This window comes from Camellia sinensis, unplaced genomic scaffold (assembly GCF_055761805.1).
Source record: "Camellia sinensis isolate YWXY unplaced genomic scaffold, ASM5576180v1 Unanchor2, whole genome shotgun sequence".
Classification (NCBI taxonomy): Eukaryota; Viridiplantae; Streptophyta; class Magnoliopsida; order Ericales; family Theaceae; genus Camellia; species Camellia sinensis.
This window is the reverse complement of record NW_028129079.1, coordinates 11991779-12003646: the sequence shown is the minus strand read 5'-3', so window position 1 is coordinate 12003646 and position 11868 is coordinate 11991779.

Here is an 11868-nt window from a genome sequence, read left to right as displayed (position 1 = left end):
TTAATTTCCAAATAGATCGTTAAGGTATAGTGGTTTCTTGAATGAATTTCCATTTTTAACTTTCTGCAACTTCCATTTTTATTTTTATTCAACTTCCATTTTTATTCAAGTTATTTTTCTATTCAACTTCCTTTTTTAATTAATTTCCAAATAGATCGTTAAGGTATAGTGGTTTCTTGAATGAACTTCCAATTTTAATTTTCTGCAACTTCCATTTTTATTTCTATTCAACTTCTTTTTTTATTCAAGTTTCTTTTCTATTCAACTTCCTTTTTTATTTAATTTCCAAATAGATCGTTAAGGTATACTGGTTTCTGGATTGAACTTCCATTTTTAATTTTATGAAACTTTCACTTTTATTTTTATTCAACCTCCATTTTTAATCAATTTACATTTCCATTAAACTTCCTTTTTCATTTAATTTCCAAATAGATCGTTAAGGTATAGTGTTTTCTTTAATGAACTTCGATTTTTAATTTTATGGAACTTCCATTTTTATTTTTATTCAACTTCCATTTTTATTCAAGTTATTTTTCTATTCAACTTCCTTTTTTATTTAATTTCCAAATAGATCGTTAAGGTATAGTTGTTTCTTGAATGAAGCTCCATTTTTAATTTTCTGCAACTTCCATTTTTATTTTTATTTAACTTCATTTTTTATTTAAGTTTCTTTTCTACTCAACTTCCTTTTTTATGTAATTTCCAAATAGATCGTTAAGGTATAGTGATTTCTGGATTGAACTTCCATTTTTAATTTTCTGCAACTTCCATTTTTATTTTTATTCAACTTCCATTTTTATTCAATTTATTTTTCTATAAAATTCCTTTTTTATTTAATTTCCAAATAGATCGTTAAGGTATAGTGGTTTCTTGTATGAACTTCCATTTTTAATTTTCTACAATCTCCATTTTTATTTTTATTCGACTTCCATTTTTATTCTAGTTATTTTTCTATTCAACTTCATTTTTTCTTTAATTTCCAAATTGAGCGTTAAGGTCTAGTTGTTTCTTGAATGAACTTTCATTTTTAATTTTCTGCAACTTCCATTTTTATTCTTATTTAACTTTCTTTTTCCATCAGTTTCTTTTCTACTCAACTTCCTTTTTTTTTTTCATTTCCAAATAGATCGTTAAGGTATAGTGGTTTCTAGATTGAACTTTCATTTTTAATTTTATGCAACTTTCATTTTTATTTTTATTTAACTTCCATTTTTATTCAATTTACTTTTCTATTAAACTTCCTTTTTTATTTAATTTCCAAATAGATCGTTAAGGTATAGTGGTTTCTTGAATGAACTTCCGTTTTTAATTTTCTGCAACTTTCATTTTTATTTTTATTCGACTTCCAGTTTTATTCAATTTATTTTTCTATGCGACTTCCTTTTTTAATTAATTTCCAAATAGATCGTTAAGGTATAGTGGTTTCTTGAATGAACTTCCAATTTTAATTTTCTGCAACTTCCATTTTTATTTCTATTCAACTTTTTTTTTATTCAAGTTTCTTTTCTATTCAACTTCCTTTTTCATTTAATTTCCAAATAGATCGTTAAGGTATACTGGTTTCTGGATTGAACTTCCATTTTTAATTTTATGAAACTTTAACTTTTATTTTTATTCAACCTCCATTTTTAATCAATTTACATTTCTATTAAACTTCCTTTTTCATTTAATTTGCAAATAGATCATTAAGGTATAGTGGTTTCTTTAATGAACTTCCATTTTTAATTTTATGGAACTTCCAATTTTATTTTTATTCAGCTTCCATTTTTATTCAAGTTATTTTTCTATTCAACTTCCTTTTTTATTTAACTTCCAAATAGATCGTTAAGGTATAGTGGTTTCTGGAATGAACTTCCATTTTTAATTTTCTGCGACTTCCATTTTTATTTTTATTTAAATTCCTTTTTTATTCAAGTTTCTTTTCTGCTCAACTTCCTTTTTTATTTAATTTCCAAGTAGATCGTTAAGGTATAGTGGTTTCTGGATTGAACATCCATTTTTAATTTTCGGTAACTTCCATTTTTATTTTTATTCAACTTCCATTTTTATTCAATTTACTTTTCTATAAAACTTCCTTTTTTATTTAATTTCCAAATAGATCCTTAAGGTATATTGGTTTCTTGAATGAACTTCCCATTTTAATTTTCTACAACTTCCATTTTTATTTTTATTCGACTTCCGTTTTTATTCAAGTTATTTTTCTATTCAACTTCTTTTTTTATTTCATTTCCAAATAGATCGTTAAGGTATAGTGGTTTCTTGAATGAACTACATTTTTAATTTTCTGCAACTTCCATTTTTATTCTTATTTAACTTCCTTTTTCAATCAGTTTCTTTTCTACTCAACTTCCTTTTTTATTTACTTTCCAAATAGATCGTTAAGGTATAGTAGTTTTTGGATTGAACTTTCATTTTTAATTTTATGCAACTTTTATTTTTATTTTTATTCAATTCCATTTTTATTCAATTTACTTTTCTATTGAACTTCCTTTTTTATTTAATTTCCAAATAGATAGTTAAGGTATAGTCGTTTCTTGAATGAACTTCCAATTTTAATTTTCGGCAACTTCCATTTTTATTTCTATTCAACTTCTTTTTTTATTCATGTTTCTTTTCTATTCAACTTCCTTTTTTATTTAATTTCCAAATAGATCGTTAAGGTATACTGGTTTCTGGATTGAACTTCCATTTTTAATTTTATGAAACTTTCATTTTTTATTTTTATTCAACCTCCGTTTTTAATCAATTTACATTTCTATTAAACTTCCTTTTTCATTTAATTTCCAAATAGATCGTTAAGGTATAGTGGTTTCTTTAATGAACTTCCATTTTTAATTTTATGGAACTTCCATTTTTATTTTTATTCAGCTTCCACTTTTATTCAAGTTATTTTTCTATTCAACTTCCTTTTTTATTTAATTTCCAAATAGATCGTTAAGGTATAATTGTTTCTTGAATGAACCTTCATTTTTAATTTTCTGCAACTTTCATTTTTATTTTTATTTAACTTCCTTTTTTATTCAAGTTTCTTTTCTACTGAACTTCCTTTTTTTAAGTAATTTCCAAATTAAGGTATAGGGGTTTCTGGATTGAACTTCCATTTTTAATTTTCTGCAACTTCCATTTTTATTTTTATTCAACTTCCATTTTTATTCAATTTACTTTTCTATGAAACTTCCTTTTTTATTTAATTTCCAAATAGATCGTTAAGGTATAGTGGTTTCTTGAATGAACTTCCATTTTTAATTTTCTGCAACTTCCATTTTTATTTTTATTCGACTTCCATTTTTATTCAAGTTATTTTTCTATTCAACTTCTTTTTTTTATTTCATTTCCAAATAGATCGTTAAGGTATTGTGGTTTCTTGAATGAACTACCATTTTTAATTTTCTGCAACTTCCATTTTTATTCTTATTTAACTTCCTTTTTCAATCAGTTTATTTTCTGCTCAACGTCCTTTTTTATTTAATTTCCAAATAGATCGTTAAGGTATAGTGGTTTCTGGATTGAACTTTCATTTTTAATTTTATGCAACTTTCATTTTTATTTTTATTCAACTTCCATTTTTATTCAATTTACTTTTCTATTAAACTTCCGTTTTTATTTAATTTCCAAATAGATCGTTAAGGTATAGTGTTTTTTTGAATGAACTTCCATTTTTAATTTTCTGCAACTTCCATTTTTATTCTTATTTAACTTCCTTTTTCAATCAGTTTTTTTCTACTCAACTTCCTTTTTTATTTAATTTCCAAATAGAACGTTAAGGTACAGTGGTTTCTGGATTGAACTTTCATTTATAATTTTAGGCAACTTTCATTTTTATTTTTATTCAACTTCTATTTTTATTCAATTTACTTTTATATTAAACCTCCTTTTTTATTTAATTTCCAAATAGATCGTTAAGGTATAGTGGTTTCTAGAATGAACTTCCATTTTTAATTTTCTGCAACTGCCATTTTTATTTTTATTCGACTTCCATTTTTATTTAAGTTATTTTTCTATTCAACTTCCATTTTTAATTAATTTCCAAATAGATTGTTAAGGTATAGTGGTTTCTTGAATGAACTTCGAATTTTAATTTTCTGCAACTTCCATTTTTATTTCTATTCAACTTCCTTTTTCATTTAATTTCCAAATAGATCGTTAAGGTATACGGGTTTCTGGATTGAACTTCCATTTTTAATTTTATAAAACTTTCACTTTTATTTTTATTCAACCCCCATTTTTAATCAATTTACTTTTCTATGAATCTTCCTTTTTAATTTAATTTCTAAATAGATCGTTAAGGTACAATGGTTTCTTTAATGAACTTCCATTTTTAATTTTATGGAACTACCATTTTTATTTTTATTCAGCTTCCATTTTTATTCAAGTTATTTTTCTATTCAACTTCCTTTTTAATTTAACTTCCAAATAGATCGTTAAGGTATAGTTGTTTCTTGAATGAACCTTCATTTTTAATTTTCTGAAACTTCCATTTTTATTTTTATTTAACTTACTTTTTTATTCAAGTTTCTTTTCAACTCAAGTTCCTTTTTTGTGTAATTTCCAAATAGATAGTTAAGGTATAGTGGTTTCTGGATTGAACTTCCATTTTTAATTTTCTGCAGCTTCCATTTTTATTTTCATTCAACTTCCATTTTTATTCAATTTACTTTTCTATTGAACTTCCTTTTTTTTTTTTTAATTTCCAAATAGATCGTTAGGGTATAGTGGTTTCATGAATGAACTTTCATTTTTCATTTTCTGCAACCTCCATTTTTATTTTTATTCGACTTCCATTTTTATTCAAGTTATTTTTCTATTCAACTTCATTTTTCATTTAATTTCCAAATAGAACGTTAAGGTATAGTGGTTTCTTGAATGAACTTCCGTTTTTAATTTTCTGCAACTTCCATTTTTATTTTTATTTAACTTCCTTTTTCCCATCAGCTTCTTTTCTACTCAACTTCCTTTTTTATTAAATTTCGAAATAGATCGTTAAGGTATAGTGGTTTCTGGATTGAACTTTCATTTTTAATTTTATGCAACTTTCATTTTTATTTTTATTCAACTTCCATTTTTATTCAATTTATCTTTCTATTAAACTTCCTTTTTTATTTAATTTCCAAATAGATTGTTAAGGTATAGTGGTTTCTTGAATGAACTTCCATTTTTAATTTTCTGCAACTTCAAATTTTATTTTTATTTGACTTCCATTTTTATTCAAGTTATTTTTCTATTCAACCTCCTTTTTTAATTAATTTCCAAATAGATCGTTAAGGTATAGTGGTTTCTTGAATGAACTTCCAATTTTAATTTTCTGCAACTTCCATTTTTATTTCTATTCAACGTCTTTTTTTATTCAAGTTTCTTTTTTATTCAACTTCCTTTTTTATTTAATTTCCAAATAGATCGTTAAGGTATATTGGTTTCTGGATTGAACTTCCATTTTTAATTTTATGAAACATTCACTTTTATTTTTATTCAACCTCCATTTTTAATCAATTTACTTTTCTATTAATCTTCCTTTTTCATTTAATTTCCAAATAGATCGTTAAGGTATAGTGGTTTATTTAATGAACTTTCATTTTTAATTTTATGGAACTTCCGTTTTTATTTTTATTCAGCTTCCATTTTTATTCAAGTTATTTTTCTATTCAACTTCCTCTTTTATTTAACTTCCAAATATATCGTTAAGGTATAGTTGTTTCTTGAATGAACCTCCATTTTTAATTTTTTGCAACTTCCATTTTTATTTTTATTTAACTTCCTTTTTTATTCAAGTTTCTTTTCTACTCAAGTTCCTTTTTCGTGTAATTTCCAAATAGATCGTTAAGGTATAGTGGTTTCTGGATTGAACATCCATTTTTAATTTTCTGCAACTTCCATTTTTATTTTTATTCAACTTCCATTTTTATTCAATTTACTTTTCTCTAAAACTTCCTTTTTTATTTAATTTCCAAATAGATCCTTAAGGTATATTGGTTTCTTGACTGAACTTCCATTTTTAATTTTCTGCAACTTTCATTTTTATTTTTATTCGACTTCATTTTTATTCAAGTTATTTTTCTATTCAATTTTCTTTTTTAATTAATTTCCAAATAGATCGTTAAGGTATAGTGGTTTCTTGAATGAACTTCGAATTTTAATTTTCTGCAACTTCCATTTTTATTTCTATTCAACGTCTTTTTTTATTCAAGTTTCTTTTCTATTCAACTTCCTTTTTTATTTAATATCCGAATAGATCGTTAAGGTATACTGGTTTCTGGATTAAACTTCCATTTTTAATTTTATGAAACTTTCACTTTTATTTTTATTCAACCTCCATTTTTAATCGATTTACTTTTCTATTAATCTTCCCTTTTTATTTAATTTCCAAATAGACCGTTAAGGTATAGTGGTTTCTTGAATGAACTTCCATTTTTAATTTTCTGCAACTTCCATTTTTATTTTTATTCGACTTCCATTTTCATTCAAGTTATTTTTCTATTCAACTTCCTTTTTTTAATTAATTTCGAAATAGATCGTTAAGGTATAGTGGTTTCTTGAATGAACTTCGAATTTTAATTTTCTGCAACTTCCATTTTTATTTCTATTCAACGTCTTTTTTTATTCAAGTTTCTTTTCTATTCAACTTCCTTTTTTATTTAATCTCCGAATAGATCGTTAAGGTATATTGGTTTCTGGATTGAACTTCCATTTTTAATTTTATGAAACTTTCACTTTTATTTTTATTCAACCTCCATTTTTAATCAATTTACTTTTCTATTAATCTTCCATTTTTATGTAAATTCCAAATAGATCGTTAAGGTATAGTGGTTTCTTTAATGAACTTTCATTTTTAATTTTATGGAACTTCCGTTTTTATTTTTATTCAACTTCCATTTTTATTCAAGTTATTTTTCTATTCAACTTCCTTTTTTATTTAACTTCCAAATAGATCGTTAAGGTATAGTTGTTTCTTGAATGAACCTCCATTTTTAATTTTCTGCAACTTCCATTTTTATTTTTATTTAACTTCCTTTTTTATTCAAGTTTCTTTTCTACTCAAGTTTCTTTTTTGTGTAATTTCCAAATTGATCGTTAAGGTATAGTGGTTTCTGGATTGAACATCCATTTTTAATTTTCTGCAACTTCCATTTTTTTTTTTATTCAACTTCCATTTTTATTCAATTTACTTTTCTATAAAACTTCCTTTTTTATTTATTTGCCAAATAGATCCTTAAGGTATATTGGTTTCTTGAATGAACTCCATTTTTAATTTTCTGCAACTTTCATTTTTATTTTTATTCGACTTCCATTTTTATTCAAGTTATTTTTCTATTCAACTTCTTTTTTTATTTCATTTCCAAATAGATCGTTAAGGTATAGTGGTTTCTTGAATGAACTACCATTTTCAATTTTCTGCAACGTCCATTTTTATTCTTATTTAACTTCATTTTTCAATCAGTTTCTTTTCTACTCAACTTCCTTTTTTATTTAATTTCCAAATAGATCGTTAAGGTATAGTGGTTTCTGGATTGAACTTTCATTTTTAATTTTATGCAACTTTCATTTTTATTTTTGTTCAACTTCCATTTTTATTCAATTTACTTTTCTATTAAACTTCTTTTTTTATTTAATTTCCAAATAGATCGTTAAGTTATAGTGGTTTCTTGAATGAACTTTCATTTTCAATTTTCTGCAACTTCCATTTTTATTTCTATTAAACTTCTTTTTTTATTCAAGTTTCTTTTCTATTCAACTTCCTTTTTTAATTAATTTCCAAATAGATCGTTAAGGTATTCTGGTTTTTGGATTGAACTTCCATTTTTAATTTTATGAAACTTTCAGTTTTATTTTTATTCAACCACCATTTTTAATCAATTTACTTTTCTATTAATCTTCCTTTTTTATTTAATTTCCAAATAGATCGTTAAGGTATTGTGGTTTCTTTAATGAAATTCCATTTTTAATTTTATGGAACTTCCATTTTTATTTTTATTCAGCTTCCATTTTTATTCAAGTTATTTTTCTATTCAACTTCCTTTCTTATTTAACTTCCAAATAGATCGTTAAGGTATAGTTGTTTCCTGAATGAACCTCCATTTTTAATTTTCTGCAACTTCCATTTTTATTTTTATTTAACTTCCTTTTTTATTCAAGTTTCTTTTCTACTCAAGTTCCTTTTTTGTGTAATTTCCAAATAGATCGTTAAGGTATAGTGGTTTCTGGATTGAACTTCCATTTTTAATTTTCTGCAACTTCCATTTTTATTTTTATTCAACTTCCATTTTTATTCAATTTACTTTTCTATAAAACTACCTTTTTTATTTAATTTCCAAATAGATCCTTAAGGTATATTGGTCTCTTGAATGAACTTCCATTTTGAATTTTCTGCAACTTCCATTTTTATTTTTATTCGACTTCCATTTTTATTCAAGTTATTTTTCTATTCAACTTCTTTTTTTATTTCATTTCCAAATAGATCGTTAAGGTATAGTGGTTTTTTGAATGAACTTCCATTTTTAATTTTCTGCAACTTCCATTTTTATTCTTATTTAGCTTCCTTTTTCAATCAGTTTCTTTTCTACACAAGTTCCTTTTTTATTTAATTTCCAAATAGATCGTTAAGGTATAGTGGTTTCTGGATTGAACTTTCATTTTTAATTTTATGCAACTTTCATTTTTATTTTTATTCAACTTCTATTTTTATTCAATTTACTTTTCTGTCGAATATCCTTTTTTATTTAATTTCCAAATAGATCGTTAAGGTATAGTGGTTTCATGAATGAACTTCCATTTTTAATTTTCTGCAACCTCCATTTTTATTTTTATTCGATTTCCATTTTTATTCAAGTTATTTTTCTATTCAACTTCATTTTTTATTTAATTTCCAAATAGATCGTTAAGGTATAGTGGTTTTTTGAATGAACTTCCATTTTTAATTTTCTGCAACTTCCATTTTTATTCTTATTTAACTTCCTTTTTCCATCAGTTTCTTTTCTACTCAACTTCCTTTTTTATTTAATTTTCAAATAGATCGTTAAGGTATAGTGGTTTCTGGATTGAACTTTCATTTTTAATTTTATGCAACTTTAATTTTTATTTTTATTCAACTTCCATTTTTATTCAATTTACTTTTCTATTAAACTTCCTTTTTTATTTAATTTCCAAATAGATCGTTAAGGTATAGTGGTTTCTTGAATGAACTTCCATTTTTAATTTTCTGCAACTTCCATTTTTATTTTTATTCGACTTCCATTTTTATTCAAGTTATTTTTCTATTCAACTTCCTTTTTTAATTAATTTCCAAATAGATCGTTAATGTATAGTGGTTTCTTGAATGAACTACCATTTTCAATTTTCTGTAACTTCCATTTTCATTTCTATTAAACTTCTTCTTTTATTCAAGTTTCTTTTCTATTCAGCTTCCTTTTTTATTTAATTTCCAAATAGATCGTTAAGGTATACTGGTTTCTGGATTGAACTTCCATTTTTAATTTTATGAAACTTTCACTTTTATTTTTATTCAACCTCCATTTTTATTCAATTTACTTTTCTATTAATCTTCCTTTTTTATTTAATTTCCAAATAGATCGTTAAGGTATTGTGGTTTCTTTAATGAACTTCCATTTTTAATTTTATGGAACTTCCATTTTTATTTTTATTCAGCTTCCATTTTTATTCAAGTTATTTTTCTGTTCAACTTCCTTTTTTATTTAACTTCCAAATAGATCGTTAAGGTATAGTTGTTTCCTGAATGAACCTCCATTTTTAATTTTCTGCAACTTCCATTTTTATTTTTATCTAACTTCCTTTTTTATTCAAGTTTCTGTTCTACTCAAGTTCCTTTTTTGTGTAATTTCCAAATAGATCGTTAAGGTATAGTGGTTTCTGGATTGAACTTCCATTTTTAATTTTCTGCAACTTCCATTTTTATTTTTATTCAACTTCCGTTTTTATTCAATTTACTTTTCTATAAAACTTCCTTTTTTATTTAATTTCCAAATAGATCCTTAAGGTATATTGGTTTCTTGAATGAACTTCCATTTTTAATTTTCTGCAACTTCCATTTTTATTTTTATTCGACTTCCATTTTTATTCAAGTTATTTTTCTATTCAACTTCTTTTTTTATTTCATTTTCAAATAGATTGTTAAGGTATAGTGGTTTCTTGAATGAACTACCATTTTCAATTTTCTGCAACTTCCATTTTTATTCTTATTTAACTTCCTTTTTCAATCAGTTTCTTTTCTACTCAACTTCCTTTTTTATTTAATTTCCAAATAGATCGTTAAGGTGTAGTGGTTTCTGGATTGAACTTTCATTTTTAATTTTATGCAACTTTCATTTTTATTTTTATTCAACTTCTATTTTTATTCAATTTACTTTTCTATTGAACTTCCTTTTTTATTTAATTTCCAAATAGATCGTTAAGGTATAGTGGTTTCATGAATGAACTTCCATTTTTAATTTTCTGCAACCTCCATTTTTATTTTTATTTGACTTCCATTTTTATTCAACTTATTTTTCTATTCAACTTCATTTTTTATTTAATTTCCAAATAGATCGTTAAGGTATAGTGGTTTTTTGAATGAACTTCCATTTTTAATTTTCTGCAACTTCCATTTTTATTCTTATTTAACTTCCTTTTTCCATCAGTTTCTTTCCTACTCAACTTCCTTTTTTATTTAATTTCCAAATAGATCGTTAAGGTATAGTGGTTTCTAGATTGAACTTTCATTTTTAATTTTATGCAACTTTAATTTTTATTTTTATTCAACTTCCATTTTTATTCAATTTACTTTTCTATTGAACTTCCTTTTTTATTTAATTTCCAAATAGATCGTTAAGGTATAGTGATTTCTTGAATGAACTTCCATTTTTAATTTTCTGCAACTTCCATTTTTATTTTTATTCGACTTCCATTTTTATTCAAGTTATTTTTCTATTCAACTTCCTTTTTTATTTAACTTCCAAATAGATCGTTAAGGTATAGTTGTTTCTTGAATGAACCTCCATTTTTAATTTTCTGCAACTTCCATTTTTATTTTTATTTAACTTCCTTTTTTATTCAAGTTGCTTTTCTACTCAAGTTCCTTTTTTGTGTAATTTCCAAATAGATCGTTAAGGTATAGTGGTTTTTGGATTGAACTTCCATTTTTAATTTTCTGCAACTTCCATTTTTATTTTTATTCAACCTCCATTTTTATTCAATTTACTTTTCTATAAAACTTCCTTTTTTATTTAATTTCCAAATAGATCCTTAAGGTATATTGGTTTCTTGACTGAACTTCCATTTTTAATTTTCTGCAACTTCCATTTTTATTTTTATTCGACTTCCATTTTTGTTCAAGTTATTTTTCTATTCAACTTCTTTTTTTATTTCATTTCCAAATAGATCGTTAAGCTATAGTGGTTTCTTGAATGAACTACCATTTTTAATTTTCTGCAACTTCCATTTTCATTCTTATTTAACTTCCTTTTTCAATCAGTGTAGTAACCCTCTGTAACGCCCTCAAAATAAACCCATAATATATATAACATTGACATGCTTTAAATAAAGAAAACCAACCATTATACCATTCATCAGAGTATTCTTATTGAAAAGCATTACACATAACATCAAAGTAAATGCCCTACGGCTTACATCTTTCCAAGCCAACACTTGGACACAAAATATGAGTACTAACTCAACTACAAGTTAAGCCCTTGGCTTGAGTGTTTACATGTAATAACAAATAAAATAAATGACAACTAAACTAAACAGAGTCTTCAACTCCAATTCCTTCCAAGCTAAGTCCTTGGAGGTAGCTTATCACCTGAACCTGAAAATGATGTTCCCATAAAGGGTGAGCCACAGCCCAGTAGAAATATACTAAACCAAATATAAGCATTGAATAAA